General features: G+C 37.4%; 1 protein-coding gene across 4 annotated transcripts in view; it reads left to right on the forward strand.

Moving 5' to 3' along the window:
* The window catches only part of PLEKHG1 (pleckstrin homology and RhoGEF domain containing G1), a 135,447-nt gene that overhangs the window by 15,655 nt on the left and 107,089 nt on the right, over positions 1 to 12,703 (forward strand). For 3 of the 4 annotated variants that reach the window (XM_021390175.1, XM_021390174.1, XM_021390177.1), the window contains exon 2: positions 305 to 373. The gene's annotated coding sequence lies outside the window, so the exon portion shown is untranslated. Of the gene's footprint in view, positions 1 to 304; positions 390 to 12,703 lie in introns of all 4 variants that reach the window. The other variant, XM_021390176.1, reaches the window with a different exon arrangement.

Consider the following 12,703-nt stretch of genomic DNA (forward strand, 5'->3'; position numbering starts at 1 on the left):
CTGTTTCATATAGATTTTAATGACACGTAGGTGGGGCGGTACTCGCAGGGGTGGTAATGGGATTTTCAGAATCACATTAGTGTCTAATTCCTATTGAAAATCTAATACCTTTAGTCTGTCTGAACCAGATTCAGCACATGCTATGTTTTTGTTTCGGGTACTGTTTAAGGCAAAATGCAAAGGCAGTACTGGGGCTGTGGCTTCGAGTGTATAGAACTTGGTGATGATGTCTTTCCCAGTGAGTTAGAGTTGTGCTCTATTATATCTTTTCTCAAATTCCTTAAATGTTGTCTTCCTTTTGCAGAGTGTCATAGATTGATGAAAAGAGAGGAAAAGTGATTCCACTTTGCCGAACTTGACAGTGATTTCTTTGGTGAGTGCTCTACCAGGTACATTTTATTATCGTTTTTACTTTTCATAATGTTTATTCTTCTGGCTGAGCTAAATATTTTTGGCATTCAGTGAAAATGCTCCAAATTAACCGTGAGACTGCTTGATGTGTAAATCCCATGGAAGCCTATGTATAATAAAGGGCAGAGATGCTAGCCAAGATGGTGGAGTTTTTTGATGTGCATGCAAGTGGGTTTTTATATGGATAATATAAAAAATTTGGAGGTATCCAAGCAGTTACGGCAGGCAAAGTCTGCAGTTTTAGTATCTGTTTCTGTAACTTTTTTTTTTTTTTGCCAAAGTTCCATAGCTAAAGTTCTGTTTAGTTGCTTTACTCTGCCCTTTTGGAGGTAGAAGTGGTGCTTTTATGGAAAAAGAACTGTCCTTTAATTAAGCAGAGTATGAGTTTTGGAAGATCTGGGACTTTTGTCTTCTGCAGAGGTTTCCCATATTGTTTCTGTCATTTTGAGAAGAAATTAATTATTCTTTCCAAGTTCATTTTTTTGGGAGTTTTTTTTTTTTTATGGACTCTTACTATGTGAACGTCCTGGGGGACCTGAGGAACTTCAGAGAATACAGAAAAGCAGGTGTAGATGTCATGGAAATATTTCTTGATTAGAATAGCTGATTGCATTCATTTTGCTATCTAAACCACACTGACGTTCCAGAGATCTTCGGAGTAGGGCTAGTTTGAGACTGCAGTAAATGTTAAGATGGCTTTAGTCAAGAAGGTCTCTTTTCCCTTGTTTTTCCTCCTTTCTTACCAAATGTCTCAGTCCCGATGCCAACCCAAAGGAATCTTTTCTTCTCTCAGAAGAAAGCGGGCATTCAGTGATGGGTTTTGAGGGTAACTGCACAAACACTGCTATTTGGAAAAAACTCTGTGATTTATAAATAACCTATTTTGCTCCTGCTAGATGAGGAAACTAGTGCTGAAGTAAGTATAGTATGGATTAATTAAAGAAGTAAATTATGTTAATTGCCCCTGGCAATGGAGGGAATATTAATGTACTATAGTAGGAAACTAACTCGTAAGTATCATAACAGTAGGGTTTTTTAATTCATTTTTGTAGTATATAGATGATCCAGTTGTGTTCAAATGTTTACACAGTTTCAGAAGTATGGCAACTTTGTCCCTTCCAATATTTTGAGGCTGCATAGTTTTAATAGATAGACACTAGCATGATTGCTTAGCATCTAACTGAAGCTTACATCTGTTTAACATTAGTGAGATCTTTCCTTTGGATCCGAGGGATAACAGTGTGTGTAAGTAGGAAACCATTTTGCAGAGGATGAGAGAGGAAAGACCAGAGATTCTTGGTATTTTATAAAAATAGCTATTTGAATTTGAATAAGGCTGCATGTTTTAACATAAACAAACAAAAAATTGGTTTGACCTAAATTCAATACACTAGTTGCTTGTGTTATTTGCTGATTAGTTAATTGCCAGCAATTTTTTTTCCTTCCACAAACGTGGAGGGGCAGAGCATTCCCAGGCCCCACACAGCAAATTGTTTTATTTAGCTGAAATTTATGCATATTAAAATGCACATTAAGTATTGATCTCATGACCTCAGGAAGTGAATTGCTTGCACAAATTCTCTCCTCTCTCCTTGAATTCTGTTTCATCTCAAATGCATTCCTTTGCCTTTATTTCTGAGTTGTAGTGTTTTTAATCTCTTTTTACAATGAACAGAAAAGCTAAATGAGACTAAAGACTCAGATGAATTATCTTCTGAAAGCAGAGAAAACATGGCTTGTACACGTGTCCTAAGAAGCAGAGGATTTCCTAAAATTCTTTGGGATACATGGCAGACAAGAACAGAGTTTGCAGTGTTTCAGAATATTGTTGAATCAACAAAATCAGAGCATGTGGGAATGTTTCAACTGAAGGGATGAGCCATTCAAGGACTAAACGAAGAGTGTTTAGCAAGGAATTAATGTTCTTCCATTTTCCCACGAAATTAAAGTATGATGGGTGGTGTTCTGCAGAAGGAAAAGCTTAATGGTTTGGACAGATACAGCTTTTAGGGCCAAATGTTAACTCCATACCAAATAGCCACCGGTAATTTTGCCAAGTTCTCTTCAAGTTCTGGAGTTAGATCTAGAGGTTTTAAGAATATTTAATCCTGAGTTTTTTTTAGGGGAAGTGGGACAGACAGTTTATGAAATTTGTTTATATATTGATATTATCAGTTTGAATTGCGAACAATATTGTGTGCCTTTAATGGTTTCAATAAGTTGCTGTTTAGAATACACTAAACTTTGGAAAGAATGAAGAAGGATTTGAGCAACTCAAAATCAAGGCATCTAGTGTAGCAAAGGAGAAAACAACACATCAATACACTTGCTCAGGATGCGTTTTAATACACTGCGTTTACGCTAAAGGCCAGTACAAATTTAAAAAACAGAAAAATTCGTTGATCTGTGCATCTCTGTTTGCTTTGTTTAGGCCAGGTATGAGGACTTGCATACCATGTGGGGTGGAAAGAATGATGCATGCCCACATATAAGCTTGTCTGTAAGTCTGGTCTATTTTTGGTACACAATGGAGCAGAGGTGCAGCACAAAAATAGGGGGCTCAGTTGTGGTGTGAATGCCTGTTAAAGTTTTTTACTGCAGAAAATGCCTACCAGATTATTACTGCACTTATTGTTACTGCAGTTGCATGAGTATCCATGGGAATATTCAGGGCTTAATATAGCATACTGGGTTAGGGTCTTACACTTTAAAGATAGCACTGTTTAATAAGTTTTCCCCAAACCCTTTGCACCTGATTGCAGTCAGGCTGATATAGACCTAATGTGAAGTGCATCTTTAAGGTTGCTTGTTGTTGGCAATTTTATGAAACCTATAATTCTACTTCACGGTAGGACGGCTTACCAGTGAATGTGAAGTTTAACAGAAGTGTGCACAGATCTGACCAGATTTCTCAAGATGTTAATACAAATAACTTATGCAAGTAACTCGTTGAAAGTCTAAACAACTAATAAACAGTTAAACTAGCAGTTTTGTAAAAAAAAAATGTGTTTAGAAAAAAAGGCTTTAATTGATAAAGCATCTTTTGCAGATGGTGCCTTATTTTCTTATCAGTTCATACGTTTCGGGTTTTCAACTGCCAAAAAGATTCTGTGAAAAGAACTGTCATGAATTATTTGTCAAGAATTATTAAGATAATAAGGATCTTGTATATTCTCTGATCAAAGGATTCTCTTCAAAATTTTTGAAATTATCCCAAAAGACAAGCTCGCTTGCCCCTGTCTTCCCCTATGCTCCCTGAAAACGGTCAGTCCTTTCCAGCTGCTGTCTCCTGTTGTTGTGGTCAGATGATCAAGGAAAAGTATATGCTTCCTTTTGTGTCCAGTAGATAGGATTTCTTAACTGATGACTGCTGCTTTCTTTCTGACATAGAGGAAGTGAATGGGCAGCAGTGATTATAGCACATCTGTTGTTTTCTGTTGAGCATCCTGTACAGCAGTGATACTGTCTTGAAGAAGACTTTTTTTTTCCTGTTCAGGACTAGTTAATAGAGGGGATATGGGTGACATGTGACAGCATTGTTCCTTCATCACAGGTGTAGCCAGAGCAGAAAAACAAATAGCAAGCTGGGACAGAACAACTTGTTTATATTTTACAAATAAGTACGTCTTACAAAAAAAAAAACAGTTATTGCAAAATCTTTGGGGATGTACTGCTCTTTGGTTGCCCTGGATAGGTAACGAGTTCTGTCTTCATGGTGTAATCCCTGCATGGTAGGCACTTAAAATGGTTATTACATCATAAAGAAGTGAGTGGAATTGGGATGCTCTCTGTGCAAGCCTTCTGATTGTGTCTGCAGGAAACCGTTTTGCTCTCTGTCCTCTCATGAAGTGCGTGAGAAAGCTGTTGATTGAAAGAGCTCTGTAAATCAGAGTTCATACTGCTTTGTTTTCCTTTGTTTCTTTCTTTTGCTTTTTATTATGATTAATTGAAGCATTTCTTGTAAGCAAGGTGCCAGTACTCTGTTTTTACACAGGCTTAATATTCTGGTACTTAAACAGTCAATATTTATGCTGAGTTTGGATGGAGCTGATTAACTGGAACTAGTGCGCTGGGTAGTGCTGCCCTCTTTCTTTGGAGTTTCTGCTGTGTGCCTGCTAAAATTGCTCCCCCCCCCGATGTGTGTGTGTATCTTTTTTCCCAGTCCTTTCTTGCCATTTGACATATCAAGATCTTCTTTGCCCCTTTCCTCTTGAGGATCTCCATCACTTAACAGTGAGGGTGTTGAAATGTACGACTTTGTATGCCTAAGATGCATTTTAGCTGGAGGCTTATGGCCTTTTTAGAGCTAAGAAGGTTTTTCAAATAACAGGTGCACATGTCCACTAGGGATCAGAAAAGCGAGCAAGAATAAACAGTGCTGTAGATGAACATCAACATAGTTAATGATGCCATAAATCAATCAGGCTGCAATTATGGCCTAGAGGTACATATGCACTTATGGTGTTGGCAGAACAGGTATCAGTGTGATCCCCTCCTTGGATACTATTTCCACCTGCACTCTAAACTCGCAGACTGTGCAGAGTAATTAACTGCATAGTGGTCCAGCATAGCTAAGGTTAAACTTCTGTCATCGCTTGCTTTTTCCTGTAAGTGTGAATGGTTGTTGTTTTAGAAAGCATTATTATATCTGTTCCAGCCAAATGCACTTGTATGAACTTCTGAGGAAATTTTTGGTGATATTCAGAACACATTTCATAAAATCAATGTTTTCAGGTTTCCTGAAAAACAAATGCCATAAAAATTTTGAATCTGTCTGTCTTTCCATCTTTCTGTCTTTCCATCTTCCTTGTAGTAAATTTAGTCTTTGTGGGTTGTTTTTTTTTTTTTGGAGGGGGATGCAATGGTGTTTTCTTTGTTTTTGATAGGCTTGTCTAAGGGTAATTTAAGCAATTAAATAATCCTTTTGCTTTCTGAATGAGATATACAGAGCCGTTGTTCATGCCTCCAAAGACTTTCAAGCACGTAGCCTATCCCCACAGGATTTCGGACTTATCTTGCATCTGTTGGCAAGCATTATGTTGTAGCTAAATATTAGTCATGGCACTAGCCAAGTAATACAGGAAAACCCCATGCAAATCTGTATGTGCTCAGTTTTGTTTTTTTTTTTAATAAATTCTGTTCAAGGGACAGTGTTAATGTTTATGGTAAGTTTTAAGAATCATAGCAGTGCTTAGTGCAGTGTGTAGAATTGTCTCTCAAAATAAACTTTTGACTATTTGTGAGACTTAGTATATTCCATTTGCTATATAGAGGTTAGCTAAAATGGTTATATTATGGAATCCCAGCTTTGGGAATGGTTGTGACATCTTTCATCCTGAGGTGAGGATGCAGTAGGTGACTTGTAGCAGGGCTTCAGATTGTTCTACAGAATGCTCAAAGAAAGCTCTTCGGTTTGAACGTTGATGACTACACACTTAAAACAAAATCCTTCCAAAAATACTTTTTCTTTGGGGCTGATAACTCACCAGCGCATTGTGATTCATAGCTGTTCAGTAAAAGAAACTGCAGCATGAACTTCAACCCTGAAAGAAAGATTAGCTACTGCTGTTATCAGCACAGACATTACTTTGAAGATACTGAACATCTGGTTTCCTTCTGGGAGAATTACATTTTGTCCACTTGACCCTTTGTAAAAGTAAATATTTACATTAGTTACATTTTGTAGGGATTTTTAAAAAAAATGTTTAATACATGGGAAAAAAATCCTACTTTGCATACTTAGCTGGAATAGCATAAGTACACTATATGAAATGCTGTTTGGTTTTCTATTCATGAGTTTCTTTTGTAATTCAAAATAATACCAGAATAGAGTCTGACTGTGTTTTCCCTTTCTTTCTTCTTTTTCCTTCTTCTTTTTTTTTTTTTTTGAATAACACATTTCTTTTTCTTCACTCCCTTGTTACCTCCTGAGAGTGTATTTGTTGCCCCCACAAATATTTCAGACACAAGGTTAAATCCAGCCTGGGTATTATGATTAGTATATAATAATAATTTAGAAACATGAAGTTGCCTAGTAAATATAGTATATTTTGTATTTGATCATCTCTGTCTTCCATGATCAAGTGGAGGACAAAGACTATTGGAGATGTGACTTCTAGTCCTGTTTTCAAGGTTAAATAGAAAGTATCTGAACTCATAGTTATTATATTTGTTTCTTCTACGTAGAAATAGTCTGTCTTGGAAAAAAAAAATACTCTCGTGAGATGACTGGAGTCATGACAAATGATTCACTATTCCCTTCTGTTTCCCACTTGACATGTGTTAACCCTATAACTGATGACTTATCAATAAAGTTAAGATCTACTCCAAATTCTTATGAATTTGATTTGTTCCTTTATTATTAATAGTATTATTTTAGAATCATATCATAGAATCATAGAATGGTTTGGATTGGAAGAGACCTTTGAGATGATCCTGCTATGGGCAGGGACGCCTCCCTCTAGAGCAGGTTGCTCAAAGCCCCATCCACCCACTCCAAGCACCCATTCACCCATGTGAGTGCTTCCAAGGAGGGGGCATTCACGACTTCACTGAGAAACCTGTTCCAGTGTCTCACCACCCTCACAGTACAGAATTTCTTCCTAATATCTAGTCTAAATCTACCCTCTTGCAGTTTGAAGCCATTTCCCCTCATCCCGTCACTACATGCCCTTATAAAAAGTCCCTCCCCAGCTTTCCTGTAGGACCCCTTCAGGTACTGGAAGGCTGCTATGAGGTTTCCCTGGAGCCTTCTCTAGGCTGAAAAGCCCCAGTCTTTTTTAGGTCTAAGATGCATTGCTTATGTCATGGGCACCATAACTGCTTGCCTTTTTGTTGAATGTACTAATGCAGAGGGTATATTAATCTTCAGGGGTGAAGTGAAGCCTTCAAAAGGCTGTGTGCCACTTCTAGTCTCTGAATAGAGCTTTTTGTCAGATGGGTTAGAGGATAGTAGAAGACATTTGTACCAGATCTCTGTAGAATCTAACATACAACTTCAATCAGAGCTTTCTGTGTTCGCTTTGAGAGTAACTTCATGCTTTTAAAATTTGCCTTGTGCACCGTTTATGAGAAATGATATTACAGTGGACTTTAAATAGGACATTATAATTTAAAAATTTATTGTCTCTCTGAAGCGCATCTGGTAACACAAGATGTAAAGTTGTTAATTTGGGTAGGACAGTGAGTTCTTTATGACTTGGCAGTAGCTCATTTAAATTAGTTTGCTTCTAAATTAGTGATGATCAAGGGAGGGGAGTCTGCAGTAATGACCATCTGCTGCACTATTCATGTCCAGCAGACTTCAAGAGGTGCTTCAACTGTGGTAACACACTGGTGCCATCCATAATATCCATATTGCTACTATACATAGAAAAAATAAAAGCTGGACGAAAGCATAAAATTCAGATAATCTTTTTGCGAGCAGTCTGTCTTCCTCGACTTTGTAGTGTTTGTAGTGTTTGTTGTTTTTTCTCGAATCAGTAGTGGTAGTTCTACTGGCCTCAGACTTACCTTGAGTAGCATAGAGGTGGAAGTTTTCTGCTCTGCTGCTGGAGTGAGCCTGACTGCTTTGCCAAAAATAAGAGAATTTTAGCAAGCAAATTTATCATTCAGTGTTATTTTCTGTTTTCCAGTTATTCTCCAGTCCTGAGAAATGGATTTCCCTCTGCCCTCAGGAGGAAATAGTGTCGTAAAACCAAGATGTTTGCCATTCTAGGACTAGAGGAGCCCCACACAAGCGCTTGATTTGCCGTGGTGCCATGTAGTACGCGCGATAATCAAATGAGTCCCCAAATCTTTGTTTTTAATCATTCCATGCACCTAGGTTGCAACCCCAAATGTAGTTTGAATGCCTGAAGTTGTAACTGTCATAAAGTTTTTTTACAGCCTTTCAACACTGAGAGTAGTGTACATTTCTTGATATTGTTAAACCATAGTTTGTCTTATCTGTACCCTTATCAGGTGCAAGGATATAGATACTTGAGCAAATTCTTTAGTGTAAATAACTGTATATGTGAGGGAGGCATGAAATTCCCCTGCATGAACAGTTTCCTTCCCTGGTTCCTTGGATATTACTTTTCAGAGATGAATGATATGATCCTGTTGTGTGCTTGCTGGAAATGAGATAAGTAGTTGGGGCTTTTCCTTAAAATGAAATTGGCACTACTGATAGAAAAAATTATACTTAATTCTGTATATGTGGAAAGCATAACGTAAGTATAAATTTACATATTTATAAATAGGCATAATGTAAATATTGTAATATCTCTATAGTATTGTACTTCCTGCAGTTGATCTTTATCAGTAAAAGAAAACAAATCATTTTGCCTTGATGGTTATCTTGCATTAATCTAGGATTGCTAACTTGTATTTTTAAAGATGTTGCTCATGATAGATGTTTTGGAGATGCCAGTATCTGCTAGTGTTTTGATAGGCTGAATTAAAAGATGGGAAACTGACAAAGTATATTTCATACCCTATATAAAGAATTAGCACTTAACTTGTGCTATTTGGATATAGGATTTTCCTTGCAGCCTACAGTACCAGGCTCACACTTAGAAATAAGATGCGTACAAAATACACAAATACCCTGAAATTAGTCTTCCCAGCTCAAATATTTTAACATACGTATAATGCTCGTGGCTTCTAAGGAAGCCGTCAGAGTCTGTGGATATCCTTCTGACTTTGTAAGTAACGTCATTTCAGCCTTCTTTTTACTACTTTGCTGGAGAGCTGCTAATACCTGAGGGGAGAGGAAAAATACTGCCTTTGCAGCAACGCTAGCAGCTTTTTGTTACCAGAAGCAGAGCAGGGTACCAAAGGACATAGAAGATCACACACAGAGGTTGCTGCTGCTCTCATGAACCAGAATGGTTTTAGCAGAGCCCAAAATCAAATTTCAAAAGTTATCAAGAGATATGAAGTTGGTAGTTACAAGTGATATGATTTAACCAGTAATATTAATTTATAATAAATAAATTAAATACCTGAACTGTGTGTACATTTTACCCTCAGCTAATTTTGGGAATAGACAAAATAGCTCTAGAAGCATTATAAAAGTTATGTTACTATAAACCTCTGGGGCTTACATAACCCAAATCTTGTTCTTTGTCTTTGCTTGTTTTATCTCATACCTGTGCTGAGAATAAAACCAATTAATAAGGATGACTGGACGGAAGTATCATGTAGGTACCTACTTTAAAATAGATAAAACATTTCTTAGGTTTAGATCGAAAGTTTTCAAAATTTCCAGAAATTACTAGTAATTTTGGAACTTGGTAGTGACTTCAACCTGAACTGAAATGATTTTTTTGAAGCATGTCGGACTCCTGTTTTCCATAAATTAGTGCAGATTTCAAAGTGACTAACCAATTTTGAAATGTTTGGTCTTACTTTTGTAATACTTACGGTGTCTTGCAGATTCTTCCCTAATTGTAGCAGCCTTTGCTAAAACTATGCAGGAGTTGGAGTTAAGCGAACAACAACAACAAAATCCAAACCACAAAAATCTCACTTCCATTAAGGGTCTGCTTTCCATTTCATGCTAGCATTATAGTGTCAGAGGGACTGCCCAAATCTCAGACTCACGTGCTCCCTGAGGTGATGTCTTGAAACATCCTTTCCCTGCAAGTGAGCTGGGAAAAAAACAGGGGAGGTAGGGACCAAGGAGAAGAAAAAATTTATAAATAGCAGAATTTGAAACTGGCATGGTGATAGCTTGATTGACGTGCCGTGACAGGTCGGCACTTAGAGGGGAATGAGAACCCTCATTTGACAAAAAGTGCTGGCAGTTTGGTGGTAGTCCTGGAACCGCTACACAGGCTGAGGGGTGGTAGCAGGGAGAAGGAGAAGATGGGGATGAGATGGACGTTGACTGACTGCAGTCAGATCTAGTGGAACAAATGCTTCTCTCTCCACCTGCTCCTTCTGCTTAAATGCAGTAAGGCTTCTGGGCTGCATAAACTCATTTCCTTGTGAGGTAGAATGGCTTCCTGCTTTTTCTGGTAATATACGCAGCCCTTTGTGCATTTGAAATTTTGAAATACAACAGTCTCTTCTCTTCTTTTTTTTCTTTTTAAATTTTGCCCCACTGAATATGCTGACATCATCTGGGAGCCCAGATGCCAGTCTTGCTTAGCTGTTCCTCTTGCTGGATCCAGCTGAAACTTGGGGTCATTAGTATGCACTTTGTGTGCTGGCATCCTTCAGAGTGCAGAATGTGGAATAGACAGCAAGAGTAGAGGAATGGGGATTTTTATGTACCGAAGACTGAATTACTTAACTTAAAATAGCATTTATTGGAACACATTTGTGTTTTTGCTTCAGCAAATCAGTACTTAATATTTGAATAAAACATTAAGGCTTATAAATGTTTACATACTTAGTTGTATATCTTGGCAGTGCTTCAGATTTGTTCCTCCATCACTGAATACAGGAGGCTGTTCTGCAAAAGGTTCACCTAAGCTATTTCTTCCCTTAAAAAGTGGAAGAAAAGGAACTTTCATCTGAATTCATTGGGCTTAGCTTGGAGAATTCAAAAGGCTTTGGAAATTGGCTGAAGTTCTTGATACTGAAATGAGTAACATCCCCTTGAATATTTAGTTCAGTCAAGACTGTTCAGAGATTCCCTCCAACTCCTCCCTCCCCCTGTCCTTATTTGTATTGATTTCCAGTACTCAATCAAATGAACAATGTAAGTCATGGATTTTATTTCTCTCTAGAACCGCACTATTGATACACGTGTCATAAAAATGCCTCAATATGAAAGAAGTATGTGTGATAGTTTCTTATTGCTGGCTTTGCTGTAGGATTTGATACAGTACAGTACAGTGATTTGTTGACATTAACTTACTTGTATCCCTCCACACTTCTAATACAGTACAAAATATTTACATATCTTTGAAACTTTTTGATGTGATTTTGAGAATTATATTGGTTTTAGCTTATTTAAGGAAAATTGAATTCCTTTGTGTAGCTAGTTGCTCTTTTTCATGATCTTCTGTTTCTGAGGATAGAAATGAAATACTTGATTGCTCTCTCCTCATGCTGTTTACTTATGAATGTGATGCGTCTTTCACTCTCAAAACTTCCCTGGATGTGAAAACGTACAAAGAGAAACGCCCCTGTGTCAGTGATGGCAGTTTTGGCAACACAACAGAAGCAAGGAAAGCTGACTGTTCAGTGTGTGATTGGTTTCTGATTCTCTACTAGTGGCATAAAAAGCTTCGCTCTTCAGTGTGGTTAAAATGGAAAGCTAAGAAAAGCGATCTTCAGCACTGATGTGAGCTATTTTGGAGTGAAGAGAAGATAACTAGGACTCCTATTATAAACAGACTCACTTCGAATAGAAAATTTGAAAAAGACATGTAGTCTTAGCATCTTCCAACACTTCTAAAAACATAAGGTAACACTGGTGGAAATCCGTTACTGACTACCACTTAGTAAGCTGTATCCAAAAACATTTCCTGATGATCTCTATACCTCAGATAATTTTAAATATAAAGAATGAGAAGATTTGGGGTGATTTTTCTCTTATCTAATGGAAAACTGCAAAGCAATATGCATTTCACCAAAATAACATCACCTGGCACCAGCTGTGAAGGCTGTTGCTTCAAAAAACTTTACAAATCTCTGAAAGACTTAACACTTGTATACTCTTTTATGATCTGTCCATGAAGTAATATCAGACAACTATTATTTTAATTCATAATAGGTATTTCTTTGTCACTATGTTTGAAAGCTAGTGAAAGTATTTGTTTCAGTCAGAGAAGGTGAATGGAAGTCCTGTCAAAATGCGCAGTGGCTCAGACTGTCCGCAGTTGCTGCAAATTACTTAGAAGCAGTTCAAGCTGTGTCTCAACTTGTTCTTTTAAAATGGTCACTCAGACTCCTTTGCAAATTACGGCAGGTTGAAGGTGGTTGCTGTGTGCAGTTTTCCTCTCGCCACTGTTAGTCTCTTAGGCACTACTTGAGACGATAATTAGCGAGAGAAATCTCCTTTCTCTTTCTTGTCATATTTGACTTAATATTACATATTCTTCATGGTGAATGTATACAAGCATGAATTGATATATATGTACATACATGTATTTATGTATATACAAAATTGTAATTAGCCAGAGATTAAACATGAATGTAGTTTTAAAATATATAGTTTCCCCTGCTGACCTGGGGATATGATATTCAAAGCTTACATATACGGAGAGAGGGCCTTGGCTAACTGTAACAATTGGTCCAAGTGCTCTGTAGATAACTGCAAAATTTGGCTCCAGAAAATATATTATTTGCAAGT

The sequence above is a fragment of the Numida meleagris genome, chromosome 3, assembly GCF_002078875.1.
Source record: "Numida meleagris isolate 19003 breed g44 Domestic line chromosome 3, NumMel1.0, whole genome shotgun sequence".
Classification (NCBI taxonomy): Eukaryota; Metazoa; Chordata; class Aves; order Galliformes; family Numididae; genus Numida; species Numida meleagris.